Raw genomic sequence first — 16,000 nt, 5'->3', positions numbered from 1 at the left:
GAACTGTTCATTTCTAGATTCAGCTAGGGATGGTTCTCAATGCAACATTATCATGCAACTGAACTCATGAGTATTTAGGAATGGAACACAGGTACCGAAGCCCTAAATCATGGTGAACAAGCATTGGCAATGCCAACAGTTTTGGGCTTTTGTGTAGGCATGGGAAAGACATTTACCAGGAGCTGCCGTGGCGGTATTAACTTCCCATTGATGGTAGCAGGTGTAAAATGGTGCAAGTACCTGGGCATATAATAGCAGTGCCTGGCAAATGCATAATACTGATACACACGCCTAAACTGTTGGCTTTGCCAATGCTTGTTTTTTAACAGGATTTCAGTGCTTATAAATGAGTGGCTCCAATGAAGTCATTAACTTTCAGAAGACTGCTTTAAAAAAGCAGTGGCAGGCTCTTCAACCTTAGAGTGTGATCATACACTTTCATAAAGCTCGCTGAAAGAGATCCCGGGAGGATTTGTTCTGGGTGGGGGAGGGGCAGGTAGTCGGTGGAAATCACCATAGAGGTTAACATGGCCATGGGCAGACAATGGGTGGGTAAATAACGAAACAACACCAACAAACTGTGTGCCCTCCTCATGTGCCATTTCTCCATAACTGTGCTCTAATGCAATAGTTTTGGCTTATAGGTGGTGCTAGAGTGCCGTCTAATAGCCAACTCTAAAAACGGGGACATATAGCCAAAATAAAAAACGTGGTGTTTAGGGTTTAGGTAGCCACAGTGTCCAGCCCCAGTGTCCTCGGATACCGGTGGGTGCATGGACCATGCTGCATAGAACAGTTGTAATATGGTCACATGGCAATCATATTGATTTGATGTGTGTGGAGTGGTGGATCCCAGGCTGCAGTGGAAGAAGGTGTGGCGATCTATAACGAGGAAGACAGTAGTGGTGATCGCCGACCCCTGTGGCGGGGGTCCGAGACGGTTTATAGTGATAAAATTGAAAACAAAAAAGTCGAATGTCAAAATGTCGAGAAAAAAACAGTCGAATTTTTTTTAATGACGTTTTTTATTATAAATGGGGGGTTAGCCCCCCCAAACCCCCTTTTTTTATACCCATTTTTTTTTATTCCCGGACCCCAAAATAAATATATAATTAAAAAAGAGGGTATTCGACTTTTTTTTTTCGACATTTATTTTTCGACATTATTGTCATTAGACTTTTTTTTCGACATTTTGACTGACCACCGTCCGAGACACCAGTTGGAGGGAGCTGAGACCCCAGTAGCAGAGGCTTGGATGCTAGAGGGCCTGTGCACTAGTGGTTGGAGTCTGAGTGGGCCATGATGCCAAGGAGTGCAATCGGACGTTTTCGTCTCCCAGGTCCGCGGACCCATCACTCCAGTACCCATCCATTTTAGCAGCTCAGTGCTAAGATGGGCATTCTGACTGTCTCGGGTGTGTGTGATTGAAGGGTGTGTGTGTTGGTTAGGTCACAGGTTACCAGTCAGGGCAATATCTACGCCCCCAAGCCCCCACCCACCGCGCCCGAAAGGCATTCACTGTGCGCATTGTGTGTCCCACTGCTTTGGGCGCTCACAATGCTGTCCCGGGAACACCCATTGTTCCTGCAGCAGATGGGATCTCAGCGGGAACGGCTTGTTCTGCTCCCCTGGTGCTCGCCAGCCCTTTCCTGGACACCGCGTGCACACAGCGGACTTCCGTTTCCCAAACATGTTCCTCAAAAAAGCTTGGGTGTCATTTCTGGGTGCCAAGAAGTACAAGGTGACTGTGACCCTTTCTTTATTAAATTAAAAAAAGCGCCATCAGAGGTTTCAGGGAGCAGTTTTCAATAGCACGCTGCAACAGCTTCTTAGCCAATTAGACATCTTAACATATCTGGCAAAGTAATCCCGCATTCCAATCTTCCCAACCACCTAGACGGTCAAGCTGCAAGTATTTTCCTGGTTTGCCCTCCGTGACGTCCGTCATCTTTCCACCCTTTGTCCGGTGTTGTCATGGTGTTGTCATGGTCGCTCTTTTGGCCCAGTTTTGTCACAGGTACAGTTTTCCCCAACTACTCCTCGCTGTGCCCCTGAGTCGCACCTTACTTTCTTAAGAGGTACCTTTCCTTTTCCTCTGGCAGCCATTCTGGATGTGTATTATACATTTTGCACCTGGAAACTGTTTCCAAAATATAAACAGGAGAGAACAGCATGCTGGAGGTGTTATCATGACAGGTGTATTTGTAGAGCGCACGTTCTCCCTCAGAGGGGCATCTTGGCGCTATTGACAGACAACCTACGTTTTATTGTTACCCCACTTAATGGTACTCATTTAATCAACCTCAGAAGGATGAAGGCTGAGTGGACCAGCTGGGATTCGTACCTGTGAACCATGAGGTCAAAGTCAAGCCCCTGTAGTTTATGCTTTAGTCCACTGAGTCACAGACCGGGCTATAATACCAGGGACGTCCTTTCACCAAAATGCCTGAGGTAGCAGAAGTGACATCACACGACCCTTGACCTCTGATGACAGAACAGGAAATGAGGTCATTTGACCCCACCCCAAAGTCACATCACGGGAAGCAATGAAACATGACTTTTCACCACTTGACAAAACAGGAAGTGGCATCACATAGCATTGTTCCTAAGAACACTACGAAACATATGGTTACCATATAACTAATGTGATATGCATTTCGTACAAGAATGGATCACCATATGTATCGTTAATATCAGCGTATAGGCCCATATTAACAGATGTGAATGCAAGCAGACGTCCAATGCCAAATGATAATGATGTGTTATTATATAAGTGGTTTATATAGAACACATATGCTTACAATATCACCTAACCTGTGTTAGTACAAATGTATCGACCTCAGAAGTATGAAAGGCTGAGTTAGCCTTGCCGGGATTCAAACCTGCAACCTGCAAATCACACACACACACATTGAAGCGCTCAACCCACTGAGCTATTTTACTGGCTATAGTAAAATGAGCAATTACATGTCTGAATGTTCTCAAAGTCAGAAAGCAAATTACACTCTGTAGTGGATACCATTAAACTGGTAACTGAGATTCAACAGCAGACCAGTTCATCTGCAGGTCTGGTGCAAAGCTGGCCACATGTCAAGCCTGCATGGATCTACTTTTCAGGCTTCAGAGGTTGGCAAAATAGGGAAAGCAGTGCACTCACATGACATCCCATAGTCTGGGCACTCGTTACCTCATACATGCAAACAAACATCCTGAACAGCATGCCAGGGAGATAGGAAAGATAGACATATTACAACAATGCATTCATTGTGGCACAATGAAATCAAGGGCCACTTGATGTGCTATGGTCAAACATTTCTACACTGTACACATGCTTTTAGGCACAAGGATTTTGTCAAGTGAAAGAGGACACCGAGATGATATGTTTTGTGATGAACGTAACAGAGACAATGGCAGAAAAAACATTCTATAACTGCAACTTGCGAAAAAGCAAAATACATAATCCGAAATGGATGCTTATTCTAATCTGAATGCTTTTTGGAAGGTTTTGTTTGCATTATGAATTTGAGGTGTTTAAGAACAGACAAAATCAGTTACTCGCCCCCTGAATTGTGCCTGAAATAAACCTTTAATGAGTCTAGCAATTATTGTATAGAATTCCAGAAAGACAAATTATTTGTTATTCCTATTCTTTCTTATTTAGGGTCACTGCTGAAAGTGTTAGACTTGTGGAATGCCATGTTTTTTTAAGAGGCCTGAACACGAATGCCAGCCACCCCAGAAACAAAGAGCCAAATGTCGCTGGCCACAGCCCAGGAGCTTACATTACAAAAAAAATACAAAAAATAAAACATTTTTCTTTTTTTTTACAAGGGAGACCTCAGGGGCCAGAGTTGCGACCCTGGAACACACTTAGCACCTGAGTTACCAAAAGAGAGTTGGGGACAAAAATCATCAGCAATACTTTTGTCAAGGCCGACAAAATCAGAGAACACTTTCTAACCCAGAGATAAAAGTCAATAGGCCTGCGCCAGTGTTAGGTGGAACAGGGTTCCTGTTGTCGAGGATCACACAGTCAGATAGTTCAATTTAATGATGCCAGGAGTACTTGGATATTGTGAAAAGAGGAAGCAAAAGTTATAAGAAGGAGAGAAGACAAGGACAAGCCTTGAATGAGGAGAACAGGGTTCACCCTAGTTCCTCAAAGTCGGATACAGTACCTTATTCTTTGAAGAAACTGGTGCCATGACAGTTGTTCCTGGTAGTTTCCCGCAAACTCACAGTTCCTGGAGCTTCAGTCGTGGGGACAAGAAGAAGGACGTCTGGAGTGAGTTGTACTACCCAGGGACGAGGCCAGCAGCAGCGACGGTGAATAAAAGGTACGCTCCTTTAAAACAGGAGAGGCTCTTCAAATGGCTGTCTGGACCACTACAGCAGTGCGCAGTGATTTCGACCACGAAGAGTATCCTCTGGCTGTGGGAGATGAGCTGTTTGACCCCACCAGGCTCAAGGGAAGAAGACTCCGAACTGGATCTTCTCTGGTCGTCGAAGGGTAGATAGCTCAGGACTGCAGCAGGGCTTCACCGGGACGGGATAGTTGCAGCAGCCGTCTTCTTCTCCGTTTCTCTTCGGTTCCTTGTAGTTCCAGTGGCGACTCTGACTTCCAGCCCAAGAGTCCTGCATTTTATGCGAAAATCCCCCATTCACACAGACTGGCTGTCAATCACACAGCAGGGGGGTTGTCGGGCCCGGACAACCACCTCAGTCAATCATGGCAAAGTGCGACTTGAGTTTGCTAGGATACCCTGTGCAGGGGGTGACTACACCCCTCCCTCACATTCAGCCCACCTAGACACCCAGACGCCAAGAGGAGGGATTCTTTGCAGAAGCCCGCCAAAAAACGGTGAACAAAGAAGGCAAACCTGGTTTGCCGCGCAAAGTAAAACCCAAAAAGGACTTTAACAAAAAGAAATGGCAAATAAACCCGACCGGAGCCAAAAGAAAGCACATTTGGTCAAGCGGGTTTATGTTCGAGGCTACTATAATAGCCTCGAACAATACCATGTTTATGTAATATAATCACGTAGAAAAGTTAGGGTAGATACCACTGCCACCAGCCAAGTCTAAATGTTAAAAGAGCAAAACAAAGCTCAGAGAGGCATAAACAAAAAGGGATAGTAATTAACCCTTTCCAGTACTCCGTGTAAGAGGGTGTGCACTGGGTCTGTAGTTTTAAAGTGACTATGTAAAGTTAATGGCGACTTTATCTATTTCTGGGGGACGGTAGTCAGCCCCAGAAAATGGAGTCAGAGGGAAGTCTCAAAGACAACTCTGTGTTACTGCACTGAAGGTGCTGTGTAACACACAGAAAACTGGGGCTCATGGAGTGGTGTGCTCCAGAGCCCAAGATCACACAAACAGTAGAAATACACATGGCAAAACACAAGTCAAAGTGGAAAAAAGGCTCACACTGTTACCAAGTGGAAAAGATAAACTCCAGAAATCCAGCAAAGCTGCTGCGGGACTCACTAGGTGAGGGAAATTAGCCATAGAATGAGAATTCTCCCTAACAATCGCCTACATTCATCCATCCCATCCATCACATCTATCACATCTCCATCCATCCATCCATAACTCCCATGAGATTCTACGTCCTTCCGGCTATGAATATAGGCGCAGAAACTACTATCCAGCAAACCGGTTTCTTCTACCATTCAATAAACCTGCCTGTGAACTTCGCATTTACCTATAATCCAGGCATCCTGCTCATTCTCCAACCATGTTCCTTCCTTTGGTCCAACACCATCCAGCAAAGTTGCATTTTTCATGAAGGAGGGGACAGGTCCATGTCGAAGCTGGCGGCACTTTTTTACCGCATGAGCTGCAGACAGAAATGATCCATGGACAGCGCACTGCAACCATGGCAATTGATGATGCCCAAACTTCCGCCATGACAGGAGAGGTGATGCAGAGACAAATCTGATGGTTGGCACGGACACGGAATCCCAGAAAGTGGTTCTATCAATACAGGCCATTATCCACATGCAGCAAACTACTCCTTTTGGGTTTGCCATTAAAAATGCCATGCCAGAATCTGAAAACATGTAGAAACTGACTCCACCACAATGCCAGTGTAGCCACGTAATAACTCTTTACATGAATGCTTTATTATAGATGCCCAGGAAACAAGATTTTATGCCACAGTCAGAAATGGCTTGACTGGCTACCCCAAGCCTTGAAACACTTGTGTATAGGCGCGTTATAAAGGCCATATCATATCAAAATGCCAGTCTAGCCACGTTATACCACTTAACATGCTTGCTTTATCATAGATGCCCAGTGCAGATAATGTCATGCCACAGCATGAAATGGAATGACTGGCTGCCCCCAAATGGCCAGTCTAACCACGCAACTACATATCATTTAAAAAACAAAATCAGCAGCGATTTTTACTGGGCATCTGTGATAGATGCCCAGTAAAAAATGATGTTGTTTCCTTAATCCCCGCCTCCCACCCATCACCCCCACATCCCTTCTGACAAAACTCTGCTCCCTTGCCTAGCACGCACGCACACACACACACAGCATGCACACACACAGCATGCACACACACACACACACACACACCCACCATACATCATACACTCACTCATACACCGACACACAGTAATAAACGTCATTCATTAAAAAAATGTAAAAAAATGGTTACCTGCATGCATCCCAGTACAGACTCTGCTCTACTCTGCTGTCATCACGAAAGCCTCCAGCTCCTGCACAGTACCAACGGGAAACAGAAGCACAGAACGCTTCCTGATTCCTGCCCTTGTACACATGAGCTGAAGTAATTTTGACCCGGCACCCCAATCCGTTTGCATGTGCGAGGGGGGTGGTGCAGAAGTGCCCCCCCCCACTCATACAAATGTGCAGCTCCCCAGCCTGTATCCCCAATGTGCCACGCAAGGCTGGGGAAGCACCGCCCCCCCCCCTCCCCCTACCCCTACCCCCCTCCATCCCATGCCTTGCATGACCATGCGCACTGGGGAACAGAACTGACAAAGAGAACCCGATTTTCTCTTTGACAGTGCAAGACAGCCCAGGAGAGCTCCTTCAGATGCAACAAGCAGAGGAGGGAGGGTCCTGGGCTGGCACGGCTCCTTCATGATGGGCAAGGGGGCAGGTGGTACATTATGGGCGAGCCACCCTTGAGTGCACCTCCTCCCCCCTCCTCTGCCGTTGCTATGCAGAGATCATCTGTCCTTTATGTGCACATTGTGGCCTTTTCTTCATTGCCATGCCCTTTGCAGTGGGAGGCCTATTCTTCGATTCTGCGACCTTGTCTGTTCTTCGCCCAATACGTCCATGTCCTCACAATGCACAGCCGTGCATGTTCTTTTTCTCCCATTTCCCAACAGGCTGAATAAGGCCAGTTCTTTAATGTATTCATATGGATATAGTACACAATTGGCTTTGAACAGAAACACTCTTCTCCGCTGGAGGGAGCCTCCCGTTTCCTGGTGCTGTGGACTGTGGATCAGACCCAACCAGAGGGGGAGGGGCAATTGGGGACATATCAAGGGAACAATACAGACATTTACACACATCAATATGCAGCTATGTACAGTGGGATCAGGGAAGAGGGTCACAGGGTGGGTGGTGTTACAGTATATTGCAAATCAGCCTTCCACAGCTAGGAGGTGCACTCCTAAACCCCTGAATGGTGCTTGGGAAATTAAGAATAATTTCAGGGGGTGGTGAGTTCCAGTGGCAGGGGACCAGGAGAGTGTTGCATCCTGGGACTGAATGCTGCTGGGGTGTATGAGAAGCTGCATTGAGGCGAGTGGCTGAATGGGAGAATCTTCCCTGAGAGGCAGATGGTTCCTGGGAGCCACAGGGGGTGGTGATCTCGGCGCTTGTCCCCCTTCCTAATCACTCCTTCAAGAACCCGTCCTACCACGTATCACCCTGATCCTAATATATGTGACCTGTGACATGACCTGGAATAAAGTAACCACTACAGGACCCTGCGTCTCCTGAGTCTTTTGTCCCTTGCCCAGCGCTCTACATGCAGTGATGAGTTGACAAAGGACCCACACGTGCAACCGTGCCAGGGACACACACCGCCCCTCAACCAACACACAACTTCCCCAACCATCACCATCACGACTACACAAACCGTTCTGGACAACAGCACGAATCAAGGTGTGGAGCCTACTCTGTCAATGCTGCAGAACTGTGTCTTGGGAGGACCAGGGAGATGAGAAAGCCTGCAGGTGGAGAGGGCCAGGGGAGCGTCCACACCACTCAAGGTTGTCAGCCGTCCAAGCGGCGAGGGCCAGAGGAGAGTTTTCACCATTATTCATATGGCTAGTCAACCCTCACTGCACCTAAATCCTATAAATGGAGTGGTATCAGGGAGTCCACCTCACTCCAAAAGGGATAACCCCTCCACTGCATGAGAACATGGGTCCATCCACCTCAGTGCCAAGTAAACAACATGTAGAGTCTGATGGCTAGGGGAACGTCCACCACAATCAAGTCTCCCCAGTCCCAACAAACAACAACTTCTCAGTAGCATGAGAAGGTGGAGAGAACCCACCCTACTACAAGTGAGGTGACACAAAATGCACTGATGGCCACGGTAGCGTCCACCACAATCAAGTTTCCCCAGTCCCAACAAACGACAACTTCTCAGAAGCATGAGAAGGTGAAGAGAACCCACCCCACTACAAGTGAGGTGACACAAAATGCACTGATGGCCACGGGAGCGTCCATCACTATCAAGTCTCCCCAGTCCCAACAGATGACAACTCCTCAGAAGCATGAGAAGGTGGAGAGAACCCACCCCACTACAAGTGAGGTGACACAAAATGCACTGATGGCCACGGGAGCGTCCACCACAATCAAGTCTCCCCAGTCCCAACAGATGACAACTCCTCAGAAGCATGAGAAGGTGGAGAGAACCCACCCCACTACAAGTGAGGTGACACAAAATGCACTGATGGCCACGGGAGCGTCCACCACAATCAAGTCTCCCCAGTCCCAACAGATGACAACTCCTCAGAAGCATGAGAAGGTGGAGAGAACCCACCCCACTACAAGTGAGGTGACACAAAATGCACTGATGGCCACGGGAGCGTCCACCACAATCAAGTCTCCCCAGTCCCAACAGATGACAACTCCTCAGAAGCATGAGAAGGTGGAGAGAACCCACCCCACTACAAGTGAGGTGACACAAAATGCACTGATGGCCACGGGAGCGTCCACCACAATCAAGTTTCCCCAGTCCCAACAAACGACAACTTCTCAGAAGCATGAGAAGGTGGAGAGAACCCACCCCACAACAAGTGAGGTAACACAAAATGCACTGATGGCCACGGGAGCATCCACCACAATCAAGTTTCCTCAGTCCCAACAAATGACAACTTCTCAGAAGCATGAGAAGGTGAAGAGAACCCACCCCACTACAAGTGAGGTGACACAAAATGCACTGATGGCCACGGGAGCGTCCACCACTATCAAGTTTGCTCAGTGCCTCTAAACTACAAAGGACAGATGATCCCACCCAAATAAATGACACCCCTCAGTGGTTGGAGGGCCAGGGGAAAGCCAACCCCAAAGGTTTGTGGTACAGGTTCAACCTCAAGAGCTTGAAGGTCTTGAAGGTTTTGACACCCTCCTCGCTGTGGGCTACAAGAATCCTCTCCGAGCCCAGAACCTACCGGCCTGAGGTGGACTGGCCCTGATCTTTCCTGAATGGGTCCCTACTTCTCTCATTCCTATGTAGGCCGATTCCTCCTTTGAATGCCGAGTCTGCAGGCACACTATCTCTCCTGGCCTCTCTCTGACTGTGTCCACCATCTACAGGCCACATGGCCGGGTCTTCCTCTCAGTGGACTGATCTCTCCTCTGCTCTCCTTTCCTCTACCTCTCAACTTGATGCTTCCAACCCCTCCTCTAGGCTCTTCTGCAACCTCTGTGACTCTCTTTCCCTTCCATTCTACCCTCTGGTCTGACACACTCTGCTGGACACACCTTGGATGTTCTCATCTCCTCAGACATCCCCTATCAAACACTCTCACTACTACTCTGTTTTGGATTGACCATTTTCAGCTCGCCTCCCACCTGAAACCTCTTGTCCCCCAAGCAAAGACCCACCCATGCACTGCCACCCTCCATCTCGGTTATTCGGCTCATGAAGCGAGTGTCAGTGACCACCTTTGCCTCAACTTTCTCTGCTGTCAATGGACAAGCAGCAGTTTAATTCACCCAAGAAGGAGGAATCAAAGAATCCTGTGAAATGGAAAACAGGATTTGTAAACATGGAAAGCAAAAACGGCCTGCACATGTGTTTGCAAATTAAAACGGCTTTAAAAGCCACAATGGAAAAAAATGCTCACAGAAAAATGTCAGGAAAGCAAAACACGATGTGTGGGTTGACCAAAGCAATGTACATTAGCTTTCACCCACAAAACTCCAGTGACACACTGTACACCAAGGACACATGCACCAATGTGTGCCAATAACCTGCATAGAACGAGTACAGGTCACACACTGTACAGCAAGGCCACAGGCACTAATGCTTGCTTGTAACTTGCATAGAGCAAGTACAGGTCACACACTGTACAGCAAGGACACAGGCAACAATGATTGCCTACAACCTGCATAGAAGGAGTACAGGTTACACTGTACAGCTGACACGGTTATTACACGGCTTATGCAAGCCAGTGTACTCTTTCCCCTACAATGAATGTGGCCCACAATAAAACGCTTTTTATTTTTTTAGTATACTACGGATTTGTTTTGAATAGGCCTCCAACCCGTTTTGCACCCAAACTCCACCTACACCCCGTGTCACAATGGACTAGGAACCAGGCCGGCATGTATCAATAAAATATTTATTAATGTATTGTTAATGCCGAAAGAAAATCAACAAATTACAACAGCCACCAATGTTTTGGCAACACAAAATGCAATAATCTCTACAAAACAACCAGGTTAAGACACTCTGTCACAGTTACTTCCCTTTTTTTTTTAAATGGCAGAACAGGAAAAGGACAATTTACCACACAATGATAGCACTAGTGTTAAGCACTCCCCCTGCAATACTCAACCCCCCCAAATATCAATTGGACTTGATTCCTTTGAATGGAAGGCAGTGGCAGGGAGTAGGAATACAGGGGGGGGGGGTTGTTTTTTGTGGGGTGCCCACAGAAACAATATTTGAGCAAAATGGAAGAATGGAGTTTTTATTATTTCTCACAATTGCTAGGGGAAAGAGATAGAAAACAGGGAATTTGCTTGCTTATGTTTATAAAGACAGGCAGGGATTTTAGGGAACACTAATCAGCACACAAGGAGAACATTTTTAGAATATACAACACATGGGCAATGGAAAGGGAATGCAACAGAAAAGAAGGGGAACATCGTTTTGACCACACAATAGGGAAAGAGGAACAGAAGGGGTAAATCGGTTTTTGGGATGTTAAGCACAAATTCAAGGAAAAAGAACATGCAAATGGGAATTCCTTTTTACTGAGGCTGAAAATGACAGGTAAGCTTTGGGAAAGGGGTAGTTCACAATAGGACCATCGGTTTTGGTGGTAGAATGACAGAGTAAATGCAAAGAGGAATTACAGTGGCAATACTCTATTAGTATGTTAATTATCTGAACATGTTCCAAATGTGAGAGTTGGTGAGCGGATGGAAAATGTAATTAGGGATATGCTCAATGACGTTCATATTCATAACTGTTGTGCTTTTTATGGAAACGGCAGAAAGGTGCCACATGACTGTGTTACATGGTACAGACTTGCTGGTCGGTTTATCTAATTCTTCATTATTTGCCGAATCAGAAAATATGTTTATTATGGCAGTTGCTTTAGTAAAATTCTGAAATTGTGATACATAACTAGTTTTCGCCAAAATGTTGGAAGGAGAACAAAGGGTGATTACAAATGGGAATTGCCATGTGTTGCTCCAGACCCCTAAATCAATCCTGACTTGGAGGCCGGGTTTGGGAGGATAGAGAAGGGTAACTGTCCAATTCTAGTGGCAGGAATTATTGCAGGGTACTTCCCCATGATTGTAAAATTGGTGGTGTCATCACTGCTATATAAGGGGGACTGCACTGAGAGACAAGGACAGACAGACAAGAGACAGACCATCGAGAGGGCTGCTGAAACTTACCATCTGACATCTGCAAGGAGACACCAGAGGAGATTGCTGAGAGTGCATCTGGGTGGAGCTGTCTATTTCTAGGAAGGCCTCAAAGCTGACTGAGTCCTATGGTGGAGAGCGGTATGCCATCTTTGAGAGTGGAGTGACCAGACCTCTGCCCTATCTTTCCAGAGTGTCCTGAGATGCAGTGGCTTTCCTGAACTTTAAAAGGAGGCTTGCTATGTAAGTTGAACTGAGCCCTGGGAATCCAAAAAGTGAGGAAGTCTGCTTGGCTTGAATCCTTTCCCTTTATAGTGGGCGGGTCAGGGGGTAAAACTGTGTAGATCCTTAGCCTATTTAACCATAAATATTAATTTAATTAATTCCCCAATTGGCAGAACACTACAGGGTTAATTTTGTTAAAATTCGAAATAAACAAAGCTCACTTCTCAATATGTGCTGAAAACTATAGCCTATAAATTAATTGGGTAATCCTTGTTGTCCAGCTGACCCCGACTTCTTTAAGGAAGAGGGGTTCTCAAATCAGACTTTCCAACACAGACCACAGCAAAATAGAGGTCTGAAAAACAAACCACTGAATAACCCTGTGTTTATTTTAAAGCAAAAGTGTGGGCGAAAATATAATTGCCATATTTATTTGTACCAATCTTGAAATCCTGCTGCTAGCCTTTTATGCCTGCAGGAAAATCAAAATCGCAAACATTACTTGATAATTGCCTTTGTTATTGATCAGTGGAATTATTTCGCGATGTGAAATTTGTAGCAAGTGAAGAATTGTGATTGTGTTCTTTTTAATCCACTTTTGTGATTTATTTATGCTGGGAGAAGTTGATTGTGTTGTGCCACGGACAAAGAGGTGTTTGGCATTTTCGTGCTAATTTCTATTACTGGTTCTTAGCTCATTGTTAGCTCAGGGGGAGGAAACCAAGGGGCAAGCTATGTGTCTGAGATAGGGCTAAAAGAAAGAGTCAGTTAAATAGTTTGTTGCGTGACACCTTGAGTGGGGAGGAAAGGAACTCCCCATGTTGAGGGTGGCTTCTCAATAAACTGTTCCAAATTGGGGGCTTGCGCCAGGATTTAGCTGCCTATTCCTGACCCCTGACAAATACATTGGGCCTCATTACGAGTATGGAGGTAGCCATGCTACTTAGGTAGCCATGCCGCTTTTAGCGGCATGGCTACTCCATACCGGATACCGGGTCCGCGTTCCAGAAATAGGGAATTACTGGGCCATTCCGACCTTGGAGGGCCCGGTAATTCCCTTTCTTGGAAACTGGACCCAGTAATTCCCTTTCCTGGAAACTGGACCCGGTACATCCCCATTCCCCTCTGGGAATGGGGAGGATGCTAACAACGGGCCTGTTAATGATGGGCCCGTTGTTAGCATCCTGGTCTGCTAGCGGGTCCCGCTAAGGATGCCTGGTTTTACCAGACGTCCTTTGTGGGACCCTCAAGCAGACCTTGTAATGAGGCGGTAGATGGATAACGGGCTGGCAGCTCTACCAGCGCCATTATCCCTCTACCGCCTTCCTTGTAATGAGTCCCATTGTGACCGTGTTTTCATTTTGATGCAATTGCATTAAGGTGTCGGGATAGTCATCTTTGTTTTGTTAAAGTGCTGTGAGGACTTGACCCCTGAGTTCCAGGGAGGTGTATGGGTAAATAATTAAGAGTGTGTAAGAATTTATTTGAGTGAGAAAATCAAGCAGTAACAGGGTGATTTTGCCCCTGCATAAAGAAAGTTTTACTAAGGTGCAAAAACACCAATTGTGAAAATGACTACTGTACAAATTGGTGAAGCCAAGGAGCATCTCTTAGCTAAATTATTTCTTAAAGGAGAATTGGTTGAGGACGATGCAGGAAGTTGGCAAACCAGAATTGTGTGGGTGGTTACCTCAGTAAGCAATGATATTTGGTTTGACGGTGGAATATTGCACAACGCACTAGAGGCATTTTACATGACCCGCAATTCTCGTGAAGAACAGATGCAAATGGCTCAGTTAACTGCTCAGTTATATTTGCATTTGCTTTTAGTGGAAGAGGGTTAGCAAAATAGTGAGGCTACTAGGATGAATCAGGCTGGAGACCTGTCACGGGCCCAGGATCTTGTTCAACAACTCAAAGATGAGCTGAAAACACTGCAGCAACAGAGTGCAGAGCGTGAAACACAGTTCTGCGCACTGAAAAATGCATATAAGGGGTGTGTTGAAAATCTGAGCGCACTGCAACACAAGGTAAATGACCAGGCTGCTCATAACAGAATCATTTTGGATGACATTATGGCCTTTCAATTGTAAATAAAGCAGTTGAAAAATGAAAACAGTCAGTTAATTATCAAAGGGGTTGATTACCAAAATGACTTTGATCAGATACATCAGCAAGTAAGTACTCTGAAAGAACAGTGAACACTGCTGATTCAGGAAAAATACCTCTTGAATCAGGATAACAGCGTCCTATTAAAGAGGAAAAATCAGATGGAGGTGGGAAAGAGACAGTCAGGTTCTCGGGAACTGACCAGAATTAGAGAAGAAAGGAATGAGCTTGCAGAGCGAGTGAGGCAAATAGAAGCTGAACTATTAGAGGAGGCAAAATGTAGGGATGAACAAGAGAAAGAGATTAGTCTTGTGAAAGAAAAGCACCTTGAATATGCACGCAGTTTACAAGGCTCAGAGAGGGAGAATGAATCACTTCAGCAGGAGGTACAGCAAATAAAATATAGGTTGGTAGCTCAGAGCAGGCTGCATAAGATTAATCAAGCCTTAGTTTCAGAATTTAAAAGACAGCTCTCTGACTACCAATAGCAAATAAATAAAGAGAGACCCAGATGTGAGAGCCTCACCAAGGAAATCAAAATTATAAACAGGACGTCAGGTGCCCTAACCAATCAGGATATGGGACAAGGTCCACTGATCAAGGTGTGGCACCTTTCCCAGCAGGGGTCCATGCCAGTCATTTACAACCTCTCGTGAACAAATGTGAACCGACCTCAGGCATGCCACTTATCCAGAACAGGGTGACATGAGGCAGTTAGACGTACCAAGGCCTAGCCCGACTGATCAAGAAGGCCAGTCCCTGTCTGATATTGATGAGTATTCATTGCTACCACACAAAAGGGAATGCATGTCCGGGGAAGTAAGGAATAATACTGTAAGTACTTCAGACCATGAAAACTCTTATGAGGAGAAAGTCAGGGAGTTAGATTGGCTGAAGATGTGACTACAAAGAGACCACCTTGCCTGCTTTGCTGAAGGAGAAAAGCCAGACCCTCAGTTTAGGAAGGGCATTCTAAAAATCTCTGTATATTCAGAGGAATGGCGGGAACTGCCCAGACTCCCTGGTAGGAGGGATGAGGAAACTGGGTTCTATCATGAGCCTAAAAGGAACTCCAGGGAGAGTGACCCTGAGGGTTCACTCTAGTCTAGGCGAGAGGAGTACATACCCTGTGGTGCTGGGAGATATTCCTAATCTCGTAAATAGGGAGCGCCTAGAAGACAGGGAAGGGAGTACCGGTAGAAGTTCTGAGTCAGAAGGTGAATAGACTCGGGTGCAGTAGAAGAGAAAAACAGCGATGCAGAGCAAGGGTTTTGTGAAAGACCCAATACAATACAAATCAAGGCCATAAAGAGTTTCCTGATCCCATACCACAAGAATTGCAAGTATTCAGTATAGGGGCACCTGGAATTTTATGAGCAGATACTGGCATCATTCCAGATCAGGAATGATGTGAATTGTATAGCATTTGCAAAATTGATTTTTCTCCCCTGAGTACTCCAGTTTCTTTGTGGGACTGGAGGACCAGGATCATTATATATGGTCCACCTATAATGCGGCCATATTGAGACATTTATCCACCCATAGGAACCCA

This window comes from Ambystoma mexicanum, chromosome 11 (assembly GCF_040938575.1).
Source record: "Ambystoma mexicanum isolate Mex_15411 chromosome 11, UKY_AmexF1_1, whole genome shotgun sequence".
Lineage (NCBI taxonomy): Eukaryota > Metazoa > Chordata > Amphibia > Caudata > Ambystomatidae > Ambystoma > Ambystoma mexicanum.
Note: the sequence above shows the minus strand (reverse complement) of the source record.